Below are 20,952 nucleotides of genomic sequence, written 5' to 3'. Positions count from 1 at the left end.
TTCAGGTACATTATATTTTTGGTTTAGACCAAGCCCATTTCAAGCTTATCTTTCTAAAATATACAGTTATTTTAGAATATTTAAGCAAGTTAGTGGCTAACGCATTGATTCTGCTTTGCAGTATACCCAATCTGGTATTTTATAAATAGAAGCTTAGCTTTAGGTGTTTTAATGTAATTGTGCAGAAACCATACAAATGTGTGAGAGACATTCTCTACAAATTGATGTACTCCCCTGTTAAAACATTGAGACAGAGTTGGGAAATAATGTAAGTTAATGTATGAACAGTTTATAGAATATGAATAAATGAACCTGAGAAATATCTCAGTGTATTTATTGTCTGCTCTTGGAATGTACCTGCTGTATTACAATGATATTCACTCATTCATTACTGTATTTCAACTGACATTCACTCATTCATAAGGGCCAGGATAGACCATAACTACTGTGATACTGCCGTGTTCTTTCTCACACCATGTCCAAGAAAACTAAAATGTACATCTGCCCCCAAAGAATAACTTGAACTAAATAATCTCACCCCTAACGTGGTAACCTGACTCAATCAGTTAGCCAGCTAACTTTGACAAAGCACCAGATATAACTATTGATTTTCTGGTTCATTAAGAAATCGCACCCCTAGCCTGGTAACTTGACTCAATCAATTAGCCAGCTAACTTTGACAAAGCACCAGATATAACTATTGATTTTCTGGGTCATTAAGAAATCTAAACTTAGATGTGTTTAAGGTTGTTGAGTTAATTACACCATGCCCATTTCAAAAAATTAATAAAGTTATTCTGCAAATATTTTAGCAAGTTATCCATCTCCTACTATTGTTGTCAACATGGCAGAGGAGTTTGTTTATTTGAATCTATTTAAGTCCCCAATGGGGCATAATCTTCCAAGGGTGCCTTACGTTGTACTACTGATACCACACAGACTGGGCATCACGTTGTACTACTGATACCACACAGACTGGGCCTCACGTTGTACTACTGATACCACACAGACTGTGCCTCACGTTGTACTACTGATACCACACAGACTGGGCCTCACGTTGTACTGCTGATACCACACAGACTCCATGAAAAACATAGAAAATATCCTATTATAAGAAAATTGATTAGAGGACCATATTTTGTCCCCTTGACATGGCTGGGGAGGAGGCATAACCTCGTTGTTATGGCTAGCCTAAATAAGTTCAGGAGTAAAATTGTGCTTAACAGATTCAACCACAAAGACCAGGGAGTTTTTCCAATGCCATGCAAAAATAGGTTAACATTGTTTTGAATATCCCTTAGAGTATGGTTATTAATTACACTTGATGGTTATCAATACACCCAATCACTACAAAGATGCAGGCATCCTTCCTAACTAACTCAGATGCCGGAGAGGAAGGAAACCACTCAGGAGCTAAGCACGGTCAAAATCGTAGAGGAAAACCTGGTTCAGTCTGCTTTCCAACAGATACTAGGAGACAGATTCACCTTTCAGCAGGACGATAACCTAAAACACAAGGCCAAAAATTAACTGGAGTTGCTTACTAATTCGACATTGAATGGGGGGGGGGAGGTGGCATTTGTTGTGGCATTTTAGGAAGGCTCTATGTTATACTGATCGCACTTTACATTTTTGTAGGTGTATGTATGGTTGTGCTTGTCCGATAGAGCCATTGGGCAACTTTCAGCTCTGTTCCTATTGGCGGAGTCATTGCTAAATATTAAAGCAGACAGATTTTTCCAGTCTCTGAAAGACTACAATTTGTGTTGGGCAGGGTTTTGTGCTCTGGCCCCCCGTCCTTCCCCCAAGGCGGGCTTTTTTGAAAAGGAACATCACTAAAGAACTGACCAAATGCAATGGCTTCCAGTGATTCCTCTCATCAACACAAATTCGATGATGGAGCATCTATTAGCTACATGGTGACATTCATCCACACGTTATAGAGAAGAGGATTCAAAACAAAGAGTTGGCTTTAGCTAACGTTAGAAGTTCAGCTACAGCCGATGCCAGCCCCAAGAGGGCCGATGGCAAATACGGTGCCTAGCTACGTAAGATATTTTTCCTGCAAGCCACCTAGCTAACTTTAGTTTAACTACTGAAACCCATATTGTGCATTGATGGCTAACATACAGTGGTGTTACAGTGGTGGGAAATCAAAATATGTTTCTGTTTGTTAACTTAGCAAGCTAGCTAGCTAAACAACTACAGGTAGCCATATCTATGATTACAAATAGAAGATCTCTTATTTCTTGATTGTTAAACCTCTTCTATTTTTAATTGTAGATATGGCTAGCTACTAAACAGCAAGCTACAACGTTACAACCAGCCACCTAAAGCTAGGTTTATCAGCAAACATTAGCACATGACTGGAGTTGGCTAGTTTGTTAGCCTTGCGCATGCTAACGTGTTATGTGCCACGCCTTGCATTTGTAACTTGTTAGCAAACGTGTCACATCAGGAACTGTAAAGAATTTTACTAGCTACCTATGTAACATAACTGATGAGGGTTGACATTGAAATGCATCCAAAGTCATAATCATAACCAATCACAAAACTATAGGCATGACGCAAAACAGGATTCCAAACAGATCCAAACAGGATTCCAAACAGATGTAAATCACAAGTATTGGATATCCAGCAAGCAGGCTAGCTAAGTTTACTAGCAAACAGTGAGGAGAAACAATAATACATCAATTTACTGTTGTGAATCTGTAAAACTGAAGCTGATTGTACTATAAAACATATATGCCTAAGCATGCCTGATGGACATGGCTGTAGGTAGATACTGTCTGCCTACCTACCTAGGCTCATTTATATGGTCTGGTCACTGCAAAGGTTGAGGGTTATGCCCCGTTTCTTTCTATTAGGCTAGATATTGTTGTAAATGTAATCTCTGTTCCTGTGCCCATGTATGTATGTTCAACTAGTCTACCCTAATGTTGATGTTTTTCTGGCACGGTTCAACTGTTGTTCAAACTGTATAATAGAATATAATTTTGTTCGTTTTTCCAGACAATATCGTGTGGTGCCTGGGCATCATCCTGAATTGTATTCTAGATACAGAAACAGAAGGCCTTTGCATGCGTCATTGTAGCAGAACTGTATCCCGTGAACTGCATCCCTCTCGAGGGATTAGACATTATGCTCGATTTCAAGCAGATGACTCATCAGGAACTGAATGGCATCACACTCCTCCCACAACATTACAAGTATTCCCTGAACTTACTGCATGTTTCTTTGGAATGACAATTTCATAATGACCACCTCTCCCATCATCTGCTGATCACTAGTTCTCTTAGCTACAGAATGTTACACCAGATTACTGGAAGATACAGTCTAGGTACTGTTTGGTGTAGCACTGAATTTTCTACCAACCTTAGCGATGCGGTTTTCATCCTCAATATGGAGAAACAGCAGTCATAAAAGGGCTGTGTCCAGTTGCAGGGGGTCCGTTTGATTTTAGAAAATGCTCCATTATGAAATTAAATACTTTTTTTGCTCCATAAAGTAATCCAACAATATGTGCGCCGCCATCGTGATTGAGACAGGTCTCAGTCATCATGACATGCAACACTTTGGGGTGGACACCCACCTGTCTCGATCAATGAGAGAAGAATTGAAAAAGACAAGATGTCAGCAAAGACCTTTGGGTAAATCACATTAGACACAGTTCTCTGCACTTGTCTGTCTCTACACGTGAGACACACTCGGACAGGAATGTACTACACTGTACATACAAATGTTTTTTGTATGTTACTTTTACCATTTAACATTGTTGTTCAGTACCCAGCTCTCTTGAGTTAGCATTAAATAATGTACATTCTCCTGTATTAGTTTGTTTATTTGACAATCTGAATGTTTAGCATCTGTTTGATGCTACAGAGCCCTGTACAGCTTAAATACATATATTCTGTGAATCCATAAGGGCTGACAAATTTCTAAGAGGGATAGAACATATCCAAAACTATTTCATAGTGGTTCTACATCAAGGCTCTCCAACACTGTTCCTGGAGCGCTACCATCCTGTATGTTTTCACTCCAACCCTAATCTAGCACATCTGATTCTAAAAATTAGCTGGCTGATAAGCTGAAACAGGTTAGTTACAATTGGGCTGGAGCGAAAACCTACAGGAGGGTAGCTCTCCAGGAACAGGGTTGGAGACCCCTGTCCTACATGGTCTTATGCCAGGATTTCCCAAACTCGGTGCTGGGGACCCCAAAGGGTGCAGGTTTTGGGTTTTGCCAAAACCAAAATCTGCAGCCCTTCGGGTCCCCAGGGTCGAGTTTGTGAAATGCTGTCTTATCCTGTGCCACACTGGCTGCAATTACACAGGCAGACCAATTCTGATATTTTTTTCACTACGTGGTCTGAATCACATCAGCTCTTTATCAGAACTAACTGGTCAAAAGACTAATTAGTGAAAAAAATATCATAATTGGGCTGCCTGTGTAAACGTAGCCATAGTCCTTTATCTGGATTCAGTACACTGGCAATGGTGGGTGGGGAAGCTGAGACTGTCACACACTGATCTGTTTCACCTGTCTTTGTGCTTGTCTCCAACCTCCTCCAGGTGTCGCCCATCTTCCCCATTACCCCCTGTGTATTTATACCCGTGTTCTCTGTTTGTTGCCAGCTTGTTTTGTTTCGTGAAACCTACCAGCGTTTGTTCCCCTGCTCTTGTCTGTTCTTGCTCCTATTTTCTAGTCCTTCTCCGGATTTGACCATTCTGCCTGCCCTGACCCTGAGCCTGCCTGCCGTTCTATACCTTGCCCCACCTCAATGGATTATTGACCCCTGCCTGCCCTGACCCTGAGCCTGCCTGCCATTCTGGACCTTTTGCACCCTCTCTGGATTACTGACCTCTGCCTGCCTTTGCCCTGTCGTTTGCCTGCTCCTGTACTAGATATAAACGTTTGTTTCTTCGACACTGTCTGCATTTGGGTCATATCTGAAACCTGATAATACAAACTAGAGGTTGACCGATTATGATTTTTCATAATCGGTCCGATTATTGGAGGACCAATCAATTTTTTGTATTTATTTTTTGTAACAATGACAATTACAACAATACTGAATGACCAATTTAATTTTAACTTAATATAATACATCAATCAAATAAATGTAGCATCAAATAAATAATGAAACATGTTCAATTTGGTTTAAATAATGCAAAAACAAAGTGTTGGAGAAGAAAGTAAAAGTGCAATATGTGCCATGTAAAAAAGCTAACGTTTAACCTCTCTAGGATCGTTCGGGATGCTAGCGTCCCACCTTGCCAACAGCCAGTGAAATTGCAGGGTGCCAAATTCAAACAACAGAAATCTCATAATTAAAATTCCTCAAACATAAAAGTATTATACACCATTTTAAAGATAAACTTCTTGTTAATCCAGCCACAGTGCCTGATTTCAAAAAGGCTTTACGGCGAAAGCATACCATGTGATTATGTTAGCTCCTAGTCACAAAAAAACATACAGACATTTTCCAGCCAAAGAGAGGAGTCACAAAAAGCAGAAATAGAGATAAAATTAATCACTAACCTTTGATGATCTTCATCAGATGGCAATCATAGGACTTCATGTATGTTTTGTTCGATAAAGTTCATATTTATATCCAAAAATCTCAGTTTACAACAAATCTCAGCGTTATGTTCAGTAATTTTTTGTCTCCAAAACATCCAGTGAATTTGCAGAGAGCCACATCAATTTCTGTTATACTCACAGACATCATTCAAACTGTTTTAGAAACGACAGTGTTTTCTATCCAAATCTACTAATAATATGCATATCCTAGCTTCTGGGCCTGAGTACCAGACAGTTTACTCTGGGCACGCTTTTCATCCAAACTTCCCAATGCTGCCCCCTATCCAAGTGAAGTTAAGTTCCTTGCTCAGAACATGAGAACATATGAAAGCTGGTGGTTCCTATTAACATGAGTCTTCAATATTCCCAGGTAAGAAGTTTTAGGTTGTATTATAGGAATATTTCTCTCTATACGATTTGTATTTCATATACCTTTGACTATTGGATGTTCTTATAGGCACTTTAGTATTGCCAGTGTAACAGTATAGCTTCCGTCCCTCTCCTCGCCCCTACCTGGGCTCGAACCAGGAACACATCGACAACAGCCACCCTCGAAGCATCGTTACCCATCGCTCCACAAAAGCCGCGGCCCTTGCAGAGCAAGGGGAACAACTACTCCAAGTCTCAGAGCGAGTGATGTTTGAAACGCTATTAGCGTGCACCCCGCTAACTAGCTAGCCATTTCACATTGGTTACACCAGCCTAATCTCGGTTAGTTGATAGGCTTGAAGTCATAAACAGTGCAATGCTTGAAGCATGAAAGGGCTGTTTGAATGAATGCTTACGAGCCTGCTGCTGCCTACCACCGCTCAGTCAGACTGCTCTTTCAAAGATCAAATCATAGACTTAATTATAACATAATAACACACAGAAATACGACCCTTAGGTCATTAATATGGTCAAATCCGGAAACTATCATTTAGAAAATAAAACGTTTATTCTTTCAGTGAAATACTGAACCGTTCCGTATTTTATCTAACGGGTGGCATCCATAAGTCTAAATATTCCTGTTACATTGCACAACCTTCAATGTTAAGTCATAATTACGTAAAATTCTGGCAAATTAGTTCGCAACGAGCCAGGCGGCCCAAACTGTTGCATATACTCTGACTCTGCGTGCAATGAACGCAAGAGAAGTGACACAATTTCCCTAGTTTAATATTGCCTGCTAACATTAATTTATTTTAACTAAATATGCAGGTTTAAGAAAGGCGTTGATGTTTATGGTTAGGTACATATTGGTGCAACGAAAGTGCTTTTTTCGCGAATGCGCTTGTTAAATCACCTGTTTGGCGAAGTAGGCTATGATTCAATGATAAATTAAAACCTGTTAATAAGGTGTAGGGGGCAGTATTTTCACGGCCGGATGAAAAACGTACCCAAATTAAACTGCCTACTACTCGGGCCCAGAAACTAGAATATGCATATTATTAGTAGATTTGGATAGGAAAATACTCTGAAGTTTCTAAAACTGTTTGAATGATGTCTGTGAGTATAACATAACTCATATGGCAGGCAAAAACCTGAGAAAAATCCAACCAAGAAGTGGGAAATCTGAGAATTGTAGTTCTTCTTTTGAATCTCTATCGAAACTACAGTGTCTGTGGGGTCACATTGCACTTCCTAAGGCTTCCATTGGCTGTCAACAGCCTTCAGAAAGTTTTTTCATCATTCTCCTGTTACTGGGCAGAGAATAGTAGCTCAGTCAATGAGTGGACTGCCTGAGGACAAAGGGCTTGGTGATGCGCGATCCCACGAGCACGACGTTGCTTCTTTTTCTCCTGGAATGATTACGCTATTGTCCGGTTGGAATATTATCGCATTTTTACGTTAAAAATACCCTAAAGATTGATTGTAAACAACGTTTGACATGTTTCTACGAACTGTAATGGAACATTTTGACTTTTTGTGTCTCGAATTACGCTCGCGCATTATGCCTTTGGATAGTGACCTGAACGCACGAACAAAACGGAGGTATTTGGACATAAATATGGATTATTTCGAACAAAAATAACATTTCTTGTGGAAGTAGCAGTCCTGGGAGTGCATTCTGATGAAGATCAGCAAAGGTAAGAGAATATTTATAATACTAATTCTGAGTTCAGTTGACCCCAGAACTTGGCGGGTGTCTGTATAGCTTGCTTTGATGGCAAGCTATGTACTCAGAATATTGAAAAATGTGCTTTCTCCGTAAAGCTATTTTAAAATCTGACACAGCGGTTGCATCAAGGAGTAGTGTATCTATAATTCTTTAAATAATTGTTATGTATTTTGTCAACGTTTATGTTGAGTATTTTTGTAAATTGATGTGCTCATTCACCGGAGTTTTTGGTGGGAATAAATTTTCTGAACATCACGTGCCAATGTAAAATGCAGTTTTTGGATATAAAAATGAACTTTATCGAACAAAACATACATGTATTGTGTAACAAGATGTCCTAGGAGTGTCATCTGATGAAGATCGTCAAAGGTTAGTGCTTCATTTAGCTGTATTTTGGGGTTTTGTGACACATCTCCTTGCTTGGAAAATGGCTGTGTGGTTATTTTTGTCTATGTACTCTCCTAACATAATCTAATGTTTTGCTTTCGCTGTAAAGCCTTTTTGAAATTGGACAATGTGGTTACATTAAGGAGAAGTGTATCTTTAAAATGGTGTAAAATAGTCGTATGTTTGAGAAATTGAAATTATTAGATTTTTTATGTTTTTTATTTCGCGGCCTGCTGTTCCATTGGATGTTGGCTACCGGAACGCCTGTCCTCAACAGGTTTTAACAGGCACCGCATCGATTATATGCAACGCAGGACAAGCTAGATAAACTAGTAATATCAACCATGTGTAGTTAACTAGTGATTATGTTAAGATTGATTGTTTTTATAAGATACGTTTAATGCAAGCTAGCACCTTACCTTGGCTCCTTGCTGCACTCGCATAACAGGTAGTCAGCCTGCCACGCAGTCTCCTCATGGAGTGCAATGTAATCGGCCATGATCGGTGTTCAAAAATGCAGATTACAGATTGTTATGAAAACTTGAAATCGGCCCTAATTAAATCGGCCATTCCTAGGACAAACTGGCCATGACTGACCCAGCAGACTCAGACCAGCTCCACAATAATGTCTCCCTGCAAGGAGCCACCCTTGGAAGACACAAGGAGTTATTTCAAGGTCCTATGGAGGGACTTCATACCCTGACAGAACGAGGCTTTTGATACCTTGTCGATACCTTGTTGGAGAAATTCTGCGGATTCCTCACTGGACAGCGGGTCACACCCATAATCTCCCAGCCTACCCCAGTGTCCCGAGAACCCTGCTTACCACCTCCGGAGCGCTATGCTGGAGATTTCGGAACCTGCCAGGCTTTTCTATCTCAGTGCTCCCTCATTTGTGAGTAAAGGACGAGGTTGCAGCCCGGGAACTACCGACAGATCTCGACTCACTCATTGCCTTGACCATTTGGATTAATGGGCGACTACGGGAACAATGGAAGGAGAGGAGATTGAATTTCACTCACCAGTCCAAGGATTCCACCTCGCCTCCGAGGTATCCCGGAAGTCTCTGACGGCTCCTTTGCCGAGAGAACATAAGGCTACCCGAGTTCCCCAAGAGCCTCCGAAGAATGACGTGCCATCATGGTCTGGAGCCCGTTCTGCCACACCCATTGACTGAAGTCAGTGCAGCCTGCCCCGGGACGTCTTCCCGGGGGCTCAGAAGTTAACCTGGACCTCTCCGCCATTCCCGTGGTGTACCAGGACCTCCAGGAGGTGTTCAGTAAGGCCCGGGCCACTTCTCTGCCGTCGCACCGACCATATGACTGCGGGATTGACCTTCTCCCAGGCACCACTCCGCCCTGGGGATGACTGTACTCTCTGTCGGGTCCGGAGACCAAGGCTATGGAGACCTACATTGAGGACTCCCATGAAGCAGGCTGCATCCGTCCTTCTGCCTCCCCCGCCGGACAAAACCCTGTGCCCGTGCATCAACTACCGGAGTCTCAACGACATAACTGTGAAGAACCGCTACCTCTCATCTCCTTGACCTTGAGTCGCTCCAGGGGGCCACCGTGTTCTTCAAGCTGGACCTATGGAACGCCTACCACCTGGTGCGGATATGGGAAGGGGACGAGTGGAAGACTGCCTTCAACACGGCCAGTGGTCACTATGAGTATCTGGTCATGCCATTTGGCCTTACCAATGCCCCTGCTGTGTTCCAGGCTCTGGCTAATGATGTTGTCCGCGATATGTTGAACCGTTTTGTCTTCCTCTACCTCGATGACATCCTCGTCTTCTCCCCCTCCACCCAAAAACACGTGCTCCACATCCGACAGGTTCTCCAACACCTCCTGGAGAACCATCTTTTTGTAAAAGCAAAGAAATGTGAATTCCATCTCTCCACCATCCCATTTCTGGGTTACATCATCGCTGCAGGGAGTGTACAGATGGATCCTGGGAAGGTGAGAGTGGTGGTGGATTGTCCCCATCCTACGTCCAGAGTACAGCTGCAATGTTTCCTGGGATTCGCCAAATTTTATCGCCGCTTTATCCAGGGCTACAGCACCCTGGCTTCCCCACATGTCTGCACTTACCTCTCTTAAGGTTCCGTTCACATGATCCCCAGCTGCTGACCAGGTGTTCCGGGATCTCAAACATCGCTTCACCACAGCTTCCATCTTGATTCATCCTGACCCGTCCCGCCAGTTCATGGTGGAGGCTGACGCTTCGGATGTCGGAGAGGGGTCTGTCCTGACCCAGCGGTCTACCCTGGACCTCAAGTTACATCCCTACGCCTTCTTCTCCCACCGCCTCAATGCCACAGAGAGAAATTACGATCTGGAGAATCGTGAGCATCTCGCAGTGAAGATGGTGTTGAAGGAATGGAGGCACTGGCTGGAGGGGGTGGAACATCCTTTCATTGTGTGGACTGACCACAATAACCTGGAATATCTCTGCACCGCCAAGCGCCTCGATTCCAGGTTAGCTAGGTGTGCCCTGCTGTTCACCCGGTTCAACTTCTCCCTTTCATACCCGCCAGGATCCAAGAATGTCAAGCCGGATGTGCTGTCACGCCGCTATAGCCCCACGGATACTACCCCGGAACCTGTGACCATCCTTCTCACCTCGTGCCTGGCGACGGCACTCAGCTGGGGAATAGGGAATCAGGTTTGTGAGGCTCAGCATTCCCAGCCGAACCCCAGCGGGGACCCAGATATCCAAATGTTCATTCTTGGCGTGGTCCACTCCTCGGTCCTGGAGTGGGCCTACCCCTCCAGGCTTGCCTGCCACCCGGGTTCCTGTCGGACCCTGGCTTTTGTGCGACAATGCTTTTGGTTGCATACTGTGGTTCCTGATGTCTCCGCAATCGTCGCCGATTACATGGTCTGTGAACAGAACAAGACTCTGCGACAAGCTCCGGCTGGTCTCCTCCAACCTCTGCCTGTCCCTCACCGTCCCTGTTCTCACATCTCCCTGGACTCAGTCTGATGGCAACACCGCCATCCTGACCGTGGCATATCGGTTTTCCAAAGCCGCCCACTTCATTCTTCTCCCCAAGCTACCCTCAGCTAAAGAGACGTGCTGCACCAGCTCATGGTGCAGCACATCTTCCGGATCCATGGACTAACAGTAGACATGGTCTCCGACCGGGGTCCTCACTTCTCATCCCGGTTCTGGAAGGCGTTCTGCACCCTCATTGGGTCGTCGGCCAGCCTGTCCTCCAGGTTCCACCCCTAGTCCAAAGGCCAGTTGGAGCGAGCCAACCAGGACCTATAAACTACTCTGTGCTGCCTGGTCTCTGCCAACCCCACCACCTGGAGCCAGCAGCTTGTGTTGGTCGAATACGCCCGCAACACCCTTCCCTGGTATGCCACGGGCCTATTACCCTTTGAGTGTTCCCTGGGGTATCAGATAACTTGTTTCAGCAGGCTACTGTGGAATGACTCCAGATAACCTGTTTCAGTAGGTCACTGTGGAATGACTCCAGATAACCTGAGTTTCACAGAAAGAAAAGGTCAGAAGAGAAGAGGGGTATATTAAATTGATAACATGGTCTGGAAGGTACTCTGTGGTACTCAGGCTACCTAAAATCCCATAACACAAACTATACCCTATTCATGTTTATACTATGCTTACTGTAAATGTAACTATCTCAGCAGTCAGCTTGTAAATACTTCAGCCAACTTACCCTTACTTTGTGCAGAGCTAGGGGTTGGAAGTGCATGTTGGTGGAATCAGAATCTGTACCACCTACAACAAAACAATACACAGTTCATCCACCCCAGTAATTATATTGATCTCTATTAGACTGGCGAGCTAAGCATACCAAAAATCAGATATGATTGGCTGAGCCATCTTACTGTGTTCGTCCAGCAGAATGTTGTCATGTTTGATCACACATGCACACGCACAGCGTTGGGCCAGTAACCGAAAGGTTGCTAGATCGAATCCCTGAGCTGACTAGGTAAAAATCTATCGTTCTGCCCCTGAACAAGGCAGCACTGTTCCTAGGCCGTCATTGTAAATAAGAATGTGTTCTTAACTGACTTGACTAGTTAAATAAAAACACACACACTCTTGGGGTTGTGGGTTATGGACATGTGAGACCCCAGCACTAAGACCCTCCAGGGAGACAAAATAGTTTTAGATTAAACTGAATTTATTATACAAATAGTTCATTGCATCTATTTGGAATTTCTGTCTACATATGTTATTCTTTCTTACTGGGATAAAACATGTATAACTTCATTATAATGGATTTTTCTGTTTGGTTTTGTCTTAAAGGGTATGTCACCTCTAAGGTACAGTTCAGGTTTGATAGTAGAGGTTTAATAAAAATACAACTTCAAAGTTTAATATACATTATTTTTACATTTGAATAATAGATGAATTGATTGTAATTCTTTAAAGTGAGATGTATTCTGAGTAAAAGCACTGTTGTTAAACAAACCACAGTTCACGTATTCACTACCTCAGGTAGTAGATGAGGTTCTATGGATGACTGCTAACCAAATCCCCCCGGGAAACACGCATGCACGCACACACACACACACACACACACACACACACACACACACACGGGATGGTGTGCTCCGGACCACTGCTAACCAAAGAAACCTCACCTTCCCATTGATTGGATAATACAGGGTTGTATTCATAAGGCAACAATGGAAAGAAAACAGATTGAAACAGTGAGTGAGGGACTACCTGATCTTATCCAATAACAAATAATCATTTTTGTTTCCTGTTGGAAAAAGTTGATTTTTTAAATTTTGTGTGCCCTAATGAACATGACCCAGATTTGCATGTTTGCCAGACAGAGAGTGTCATTGCCGTGTGTGTAGGTGGCAGGGAAGTCAGGCGCAGGAGAAACAAACTTAATATAAGTGGAGAAGTGTAATAAACTTTTTAAACAAACTCCAAAAAGAGAATATATACAAAAATCAAAACGGGTACACATACCCGTCGCACACCTAATAAAAACAACACGAACACAATAACATCAAACAATCTCAGACAAGGACATGAGGGGAAACAGAGGGTTAAATACACAACAGGTAATGAATGGGATTGGAACCAGGTGTGAAAAGAAACAAGACAAAACCAATGGAAAATGAAAAATGGATCAGTGATAGCTAGAAGATTGGTGACGTCGACCGCCGAGCACCACTCGAACAAGAAGGGGCATCGACTTCGGTAGAGCAGGCACAGGGTATACTGGGCCGTGGAGGCATCCTGGAGGTCTGGAGCTTATGGCTGGCACAACCCGTCCTGGCTGGATAACCTCCGTAGCCCGACAAGTGCGAGGCATTGTGACAGGTCGCACAGCTGGCGCAGGATAAACTGGGCGGAGAAGACGCACCGGAGACCAGGAACGCTGAGCAGGCATACTCCTTCCTGGCTCAATGCCACCTCTAGCACGCACTGGCGACACAGTGCGTATCTCAGCATAACTTGGTGCTTGCTCGATCACTCGCCCCCCACAGTAAGCACGGGGAGTTGGCTCAGGTCTCCAACCTGACTCTGCCAATCTCCCCGTGTGCCCGGGGGGGCTGTCTCTCGCCTTTGCCTCGTTGTTGGTACAGCGCCTCATAATGACGCCGCTCCGCTTTAGCTGCCTCAATCTCCTCCCTCGGACGGCGATACTCCCCAGCCTGCCTCCAGGGTCCTTTTCCATACAGAATTTCCTCCCAGGTCCATTTCTGTTGCTCCTGGACACGCTGCTTGGTCCTTTTGGGGTGGGTGATTCTGTCACGGCTGTCGAAAGGATCGGACCAAAGTGCAGCGTGGTTGTAGTTCCACATTTTATTAAATCTGTGTAACTTTGCAAACATAAATAACTGAATTTACAAAACAACAAACTGTGACGCAGAGAGAAAAACACTACTCAAAATATAATCACCCACAAAACCCAGGAAGAAAAACCCCTACTTAACTTCTCAGGGCTACGTGGGACACTACCGTCCCACCTGCGGGGCACACTATTCAACAGCCAGTGAAATAGCAGGGCGCGAAATACAAAACAGCAAAAATGTCATAATTTCATTTTCTCAAACAATGAACTATTTTACACCATTTTAAAGATAAACTTCTCGTTAATCTAACCACATTGTCCGATTTCAAAAAGGCTTTACGGCGAAAGCATAAAATTAGATTATGTTAGGACATAAACGTCACAAGAAAAACCACACAGCCATTTTCCAAGCAAGGACATGCATCACATAAACCAAAGATATATCTAAAATATTCACTAACCTTTGATGATCTTCATCAGATGACACTCATAGGACTTCATGTTACACAATACATGTATGTTTTGCTCGATAAAGTTCATATTTATATCCAAAACCCCATTTTACATTGGCGCGTGATGTTCAGAAAATGTATTCCCACCAAAACTACCGGTGAATGTGCACATCAATTTACAAAAATCCTCATCATAAACGTTGATAAAATTTACAACAGTTATTGAAAGAATTATAGATATAGTTCTCCTTAACGCAACCGCTGTGTCAGATTTTAAAATAGCTTTACGGAGAAAGCACATTTTTCAATATTCTGAGTACATAGCTCAGCCATCACAGCAAGCTATACAGACACCCGCTAAGTTCTGGGGTCAACTAAACTCAGAATTAGTATTATAAATATTCTCTTACCTTTGCTGATCTTTGTCAGAATGCACTCCCAGGACTGCTACTTCCACAAGAAATGTTATTTTTGTTCAAAATACTCCATATTTATGTCCAAATACCTCCGTTTTGTTTGTGCGTTCAGATCACTATCCAAAGGCATAACGTGCGAGCGTAAATCCAGACGCGAAAAGTCAAAATGTTCCATTACCGTTCGTAGAAAGATGTTAAACATTGTTTTCAATCAATCCTTAGGGTCTTTTTAAGATAAAACGTCGATAATATTCCAACCGGACAATAGCGTATTCATTCAAGAAGAAAAAGAAGGAGCGGCGCGCTCGCGGGCTCGCGCATAACCAAGCCCTTTGTCCATAGGCAGTCCACTCATTGACTGAGCTACTATTCTCTGCCCAGTAACAGGAGAAGGAGGAAACAAGTTTCTAAAGGCTGTTGACAGCCAATGGAAGCCTTAGGAAGTGCAACGTGACCCCACAGACACTGTAGTTTCGATGGGGATTCAAAAGAAGAACTACAATTCTCAGATTTCCCACTTCCTGGTTGGATTTTTCTCAGGTTTTTGCCTGCCATATGAGTTCTGTTATACTCATAGACATCATTCAAACAGTTTTAGAAACTTCAGTGTATTTTCTATCCAAATCTACTAATATTATGCAAATATTTGACTGTGTCCGAGTATTAGGCAGTTTACTCTGGGCACGCTTTTCAACCGAAAATGAAAATACTCCCCCTATACCTTAAAAAGTTAAATATGATCTCCAATCAGAGGTAACGAGGACCAGCTGCCTCCAATTGGAGATCAACCCCCAAAAAACAACATAGAAATAGAAAAACTAGAACTTAAACATAGAAATAGAAAACATAGAAAAACACAAAACACCCCCTGTCACGCCCTGACCTACTCTACCATAGAAAATCACATCTTACTATGGTCAGGACGTGACAGTTAAAGTAGAAACAACTCATTTCAGCTTTTGGCTTTATTCATGGTATTTGAATATTTACAATAACATATTTAATTTCCAACAGATTCACACAGTTTCCATCAGATTCACAGTTTCCAAAAGGGTTATTCTTGAGTTACGGTGGCAATTAGGCATTTAGAAAATGTAACTTTTCCCCCCCATTATAAATTAACTAAAATCATACCTTAAATGACATGAAATATTTTTTTACCATTATGATAACATTGTGCCACCAGTAGGAGTAGTAACACCAATGATACAATTCAGGTAAAGATGGGTTTTCTGAAATCAATCATAAAACAATTATTTACTAAAGTGACATGATTAATTATTAGCCTCAATTAGTTACAGTAACAACAAATGACACTGGATTTAGACAACAAATGATCAATGGAATCCTCAAATGTATGAAATACTAAAAGAGCGTAATTAGCTAATAATTGTCTTGAACCTAGACCCCTCCCCCGACAACAGTTTGCCACTGGAGAGAATGCTCAACGTCCTTGTATATATTTGTAATTAGTTATTTGTAATGCATTACACCAATTACACAAATGACACAAAACGGAGGTGAAAAAAAAACTGTTAAATTAATCAGGAAATGTATTATTTGTCAGGTTTTTGTCATTATAACAGTTTTTTACATGGTGCCAAAGTCAAGGGACAGATTTTAACGCCACAACTCAAGAATAACCCAATAGATTCAAACCGTATCCAACATATTCACACAGTTTCCATCAGATTCACACAGTTTCATCAGATTTACAGTTTCAATATAATTCATACAATTACCATCAGAATCACACAGTTTCCATGAGATTCATACAGTTTCCATCAGATTTACACTGATTCTAACTAGCTGTGGTCAAGGCCGTGTAAGATGAAGGAGGACAATTGTTTTTTCTCATGAACATGGCCTTATTTCTATTACAGCATATTGGATGAATCTCATTCATATTCCATTCATCCAGTTCAATGTAACAGCAATAGGTTTAGGTTACTGCATGATACTCAAATTTTCCCTATACCCATAACGAAGTTGCTACAACTTAACCTATGAATGAAAGTTTACAATGCAGGTGCACAAAGATCGAGAGACAAATTTGAGGCGTCAGACAGTGGCACATGGACAGACAGTGACATTCATTACCGCCTTGCACAATCTTGCTTGCATCTAGCTGATATAGGGTGTAATCATTAGTCCAACAGTTGCAAATGAGAGTTGCTATTGGACAAATTAATGTATGTTTATTTAGGCCTGGACTGTGATCCAGCTCATCTAGGTGAGTGTATGGTGTGTTCTGGTTTGTCTGCTCTGCTACGTGCAGATCCACCCGATTGCGACGATAGAGGGAGCCACCAACATCCACCAGGTAAGAATGTGGTGGAACTCTCTGTAGGCACGTGCCCAGCCTACAAAGTCCTGTGTGGTCTCCCGGCAGCGGTTTCATCCTTATCGTTTCACCCACCTCCAGCTCTGGTAGGTCTCGAGCAGTCCGGTTGTAGAAGCCCTTAGCGAGCTGCTTTCTGTGACGCAGTTTGTCCGTGACGCCAACCATGATGCAGGGCTCAAGTAGCTTGTTAGCTACGGGGATGGTAGTCTTCAGACGTCTGGACAGAAGGCGTTGTGCTGGGCTGCTGCCCATGTTTTCGGTGGGTGTGTTCCTCCACTGTAAGATCGCTTTCATGGGTCGTTGCTGTCACGCAAGGCCCTGCTTAACAGGTTTTTTGCAATCTTGACAGCTGACTCTGCCTTGCCATTTGCTTTTGGGTGTCTTGGAGAAGAGGTCACGTGGTCAAACTCCCATTCTGAGGCGAAACGCTTGAACTGTGCAGTGAATTGTGGGCCATTGTCTGTGATTACCTTGTCAGGCTGACCTTGCCTTGCAAACTGCGTCTTGCAGCTCTTTATAACCGTCTCTGCTGACAAGTCAGGGAGCAGTTCAATTTCCCAAAAGTCAGAGTAGTGATTAACAATGAGAAGATAGTCCTTTTGTCTGTGGCTGAATAAGTCCATGCTGACGATTTTCCAGGCCCTTGTCGGCAGTTCGTGTGACATCATGGTTACCTTTTGCTGTTCATGAGCGTACTCGTTGCATGTGGTACAGCTGCTGACAAAGTCTTTCATTTCCGCTTGCATGTTTGGCCAGTATAATGTTTCACGAGCCTGGCAGTATCATGCGTTACCTCCAATGTGACTGGAGTGTATGCGGGTAAGCATCTCTGGACGTAGTGATTTGGGAATAATGACCTTCTGACCTCTGAACAAGATGCCATTTTGCACGCTGATCTCATCTCGAAAGGTCCAGTATTCTCTCACTGTGAAAGGTGTCTCCTCTTTCAGGTGTATCCAACCTGCAAGAGCCATGGACTTCAGTGACTGTAGGTGTTCGTCCTTGTCAGTGTGTTGCCTGATCTGGGCTAGGCGGTGATCTGTGACGTTTAAGTAGTCTGCCTGATTTATCTGTTGAACATCTTGTTGTTCCTGCTGTAGTGAACAGATGGCATGCCGCTGATAGGCAGTGCCTCTGCCTGTACATTGTGCTGTTGCCCTGCTCAGTGTGTCGCTGATGTACATCTCTGGTCCTGGCTTGTAGATGACCTTCAGGCTGTAGTTTTGCAGAGTCAGGAGCATGCTTTGAAGCATCTTGGGCGCATTGAGGAGAGGTTTACTGAATATGGCAATGAGTGGTTTGTGGTCAGTTTCAGCGGTGACCAGCTCTTGACCATATAAGTAGTGATGGAAGCGCTGGCAGGAGAAGACGATGTTGAGGCACTCTTTCTCAATTTGTGTGTAGTTTTGTTCGGTGGGGGTGAGCGCTCTCGAGGCAAACGCAACGGGCTGGCCTTCCTGCATAAGGCAGCATCCAATTCCCCTTTGGCTGGAGTCACTCTGGATTGTGACAGGCTTTGTGACGTCATAGTAGTGCAACACTGGCATGGATGAAGCCAGAGATTTCATCTCCTGCACTGCGGCCTTGTGCTTGGGTAGCCAGTGCCATGGTGTGTCTTTGTCCAGCAACCGGTGCAGAGGCTCACAGACTGCTGATAGGTGTGGCATGAACTTTGCAAGATAGTTTGCAAAGCCGATGAGACGCTGTACTCCTTTTGCATCAGACTGGTTTGGCATGTCGAGGATCGCTCTGACCTTGTCTGGGTCCGGCTTCAGGCCTTTTGCCGAGAGAATGTGGCCATGGAAGTGGACGTCTTTCACCTTGAACTGCAGCTTCTTCAGGCCAAGACGAAGCTTAACTGATCGGCAGCGCTCCATCAGTGCCTGGAGCTTCACATCGTGGTCGCGTTCTGCTTCTTTGTCTGTGTCACCACAGCCTACGATCAGGACATCATCGGCGATGGGTTCAATGCCCTTTAGCCCAGCCAGTAACTCATGCTGCTTGCGTTGGTATACCTCAGGCGCCACTGAGACACCAAACGGGATCTTGAGCGAGCATTTCTGACCCCAAGGGGTCCAGAAGGTAGTCATGAAGCTTCTTTCTTCATTTAGCTTGCATTGAAGGAATGCATCTCGGGCATCCACCAAGGTGAAAATCCTGGCCTTGGGAAGCTTGTAGAGGACATCCTCTAGTGTCGGCATGATATAGTGGGACCGTTTCAGTGCTTGGTTCAGATGCTTTGGGTCGATGCAGACCCTCAGCTTCTCTGTTTTTTTCACTATGACCATATTGCTGATCCAGTCAGTTGGTTCAGTCACAGATGTCATGTGGCCATCGGCCTCATACTTGTCCAGCTGGGCCTTCACAGCCACTTTCATTGCAATGGGCACATTGCGAGGAGCACACTGGACTGGAGTGACGCTCTCATCCAATTCAAAGTGTACCTCCCCAGGCACTGATTCAACAGGACTGTTGAATACATCGGCATATCTGCTGAGCAGTTGTTCTTTGGACAGGGGTCCATGCTGGACATGCTCCACAATGTGCAGGTCATTTGGTACAGTGAACTGCATCAGTCCCAGGCGTTCGCACGTAGAGCCTGAGAGGAGAGGATGTTGACTGGTTTTCACAATCTCAAACTCAAACTCCAGCTTGTGTTTGCGTCCCTGAAATACACATCCGGTCTCAAAGGTGCCCATAGAGCTCATTAGCTCTCCTGAGTACAGCTTTAGTCTAGTATCGCTGGGCAATAGATGTGTGTCAGGTGCCAGATTGATTTAGTCTTTGTAGCTCATTACGTTGCATGTAGCACTGGAATCCAGTTGACATTGTTGTTGCTTGTTGTGTAATCGTAGTGTCACAAACCATTTCTTTCCTCTTGAGTGTACAGTTCTAGTGGATTCATGCATGTAAATGTCACTTTCACTGTTCTGAACATTGAGTGACATCATTAACACAGTGAATCTTGCCCTCACTCACACTTTTTTTGCTTTTGAGACACACTTTTGCTAAGTGATTATTAGTTCCACAAGCTCTGCATGGTTTTCCGTAGGCAGGGCAGTGCTCTTTTCCACGTGTGTGTGTATTACCACAGTATTTACATGCTATGGGGGTCTCTGTGTTCACCGTTCGTGGTGAATTACTCTGCCTCGATTGGTTTTGTCTGAATGTCTGCCTGGCAACAGCGTGAACAGTATCAACGTTGGAGTGTGGGGTTTCGATTTCCATTGCGCTCATTCTCATGTCAGTGACTTCACCAGTGCGGCACATTTCAATGGCAGTTACTAATGTTAAGCGCCTCTCTCTCAGTAGACGCCGGCGCATATCCTCATTTGCAATTCCCAGTACTATTTTGTCAAGAATCAATTCATCTTTCAATTCCCCGTATTCACAAGTAGCAGATTTTTCCCCTCAAACGGGTTACAAAGTTGTGTACGGACTCATCCTCTTCCTGTTTGCAGCTTCCGAAAACGAACCGCTCGTAAATGACGTTTCTGCCGGATTTGAAGTAATTCTCCAATGCATCCAATATAGCCTTTGCATCACACTGTTGTCGTGCTGTGAGGGTGAGATTGTGCCGGTAGATATCCCTGCATTCGCTGCCATTAAACTCCGCTTGTACCTCCCTTGTTTTCTCATTTAGACCTGTCGCCAGCGCATAGTCCTCGAATTCATCCCAGAAGTTGTCCCAATTAGTATTCCAGTCCACTGTGAGAACCATGTTTTAATCTATTGTTTGCTGACATGTGATTATATTTAATATACTAGTTGTATCTAAAAAAGATCACCTTTAAAAATGTTCACCATTTCAATTTGTATGAAATTCACCATGGAGGATGGTCCTCCCCTTCCTCCTCTGAGGAGCATCCATTGTT

The sequence above is a fragment of the Salmo trutta genome, chromosome 5 (genome assembly GCF_901001165.1).
Source record: "Salmo trutta chromosome 5, fSalTru1.1, whole genome shotgun sequence".
NCBI classification, from domain to species: Eukaryota; Metazoa; Chordata; class Actinopteri; order Salmoniformes; family Salmonidae; genus Salmo; species Salmo trutta.
Note: the sequence above shows the minus strand (reverse complement) of the source record.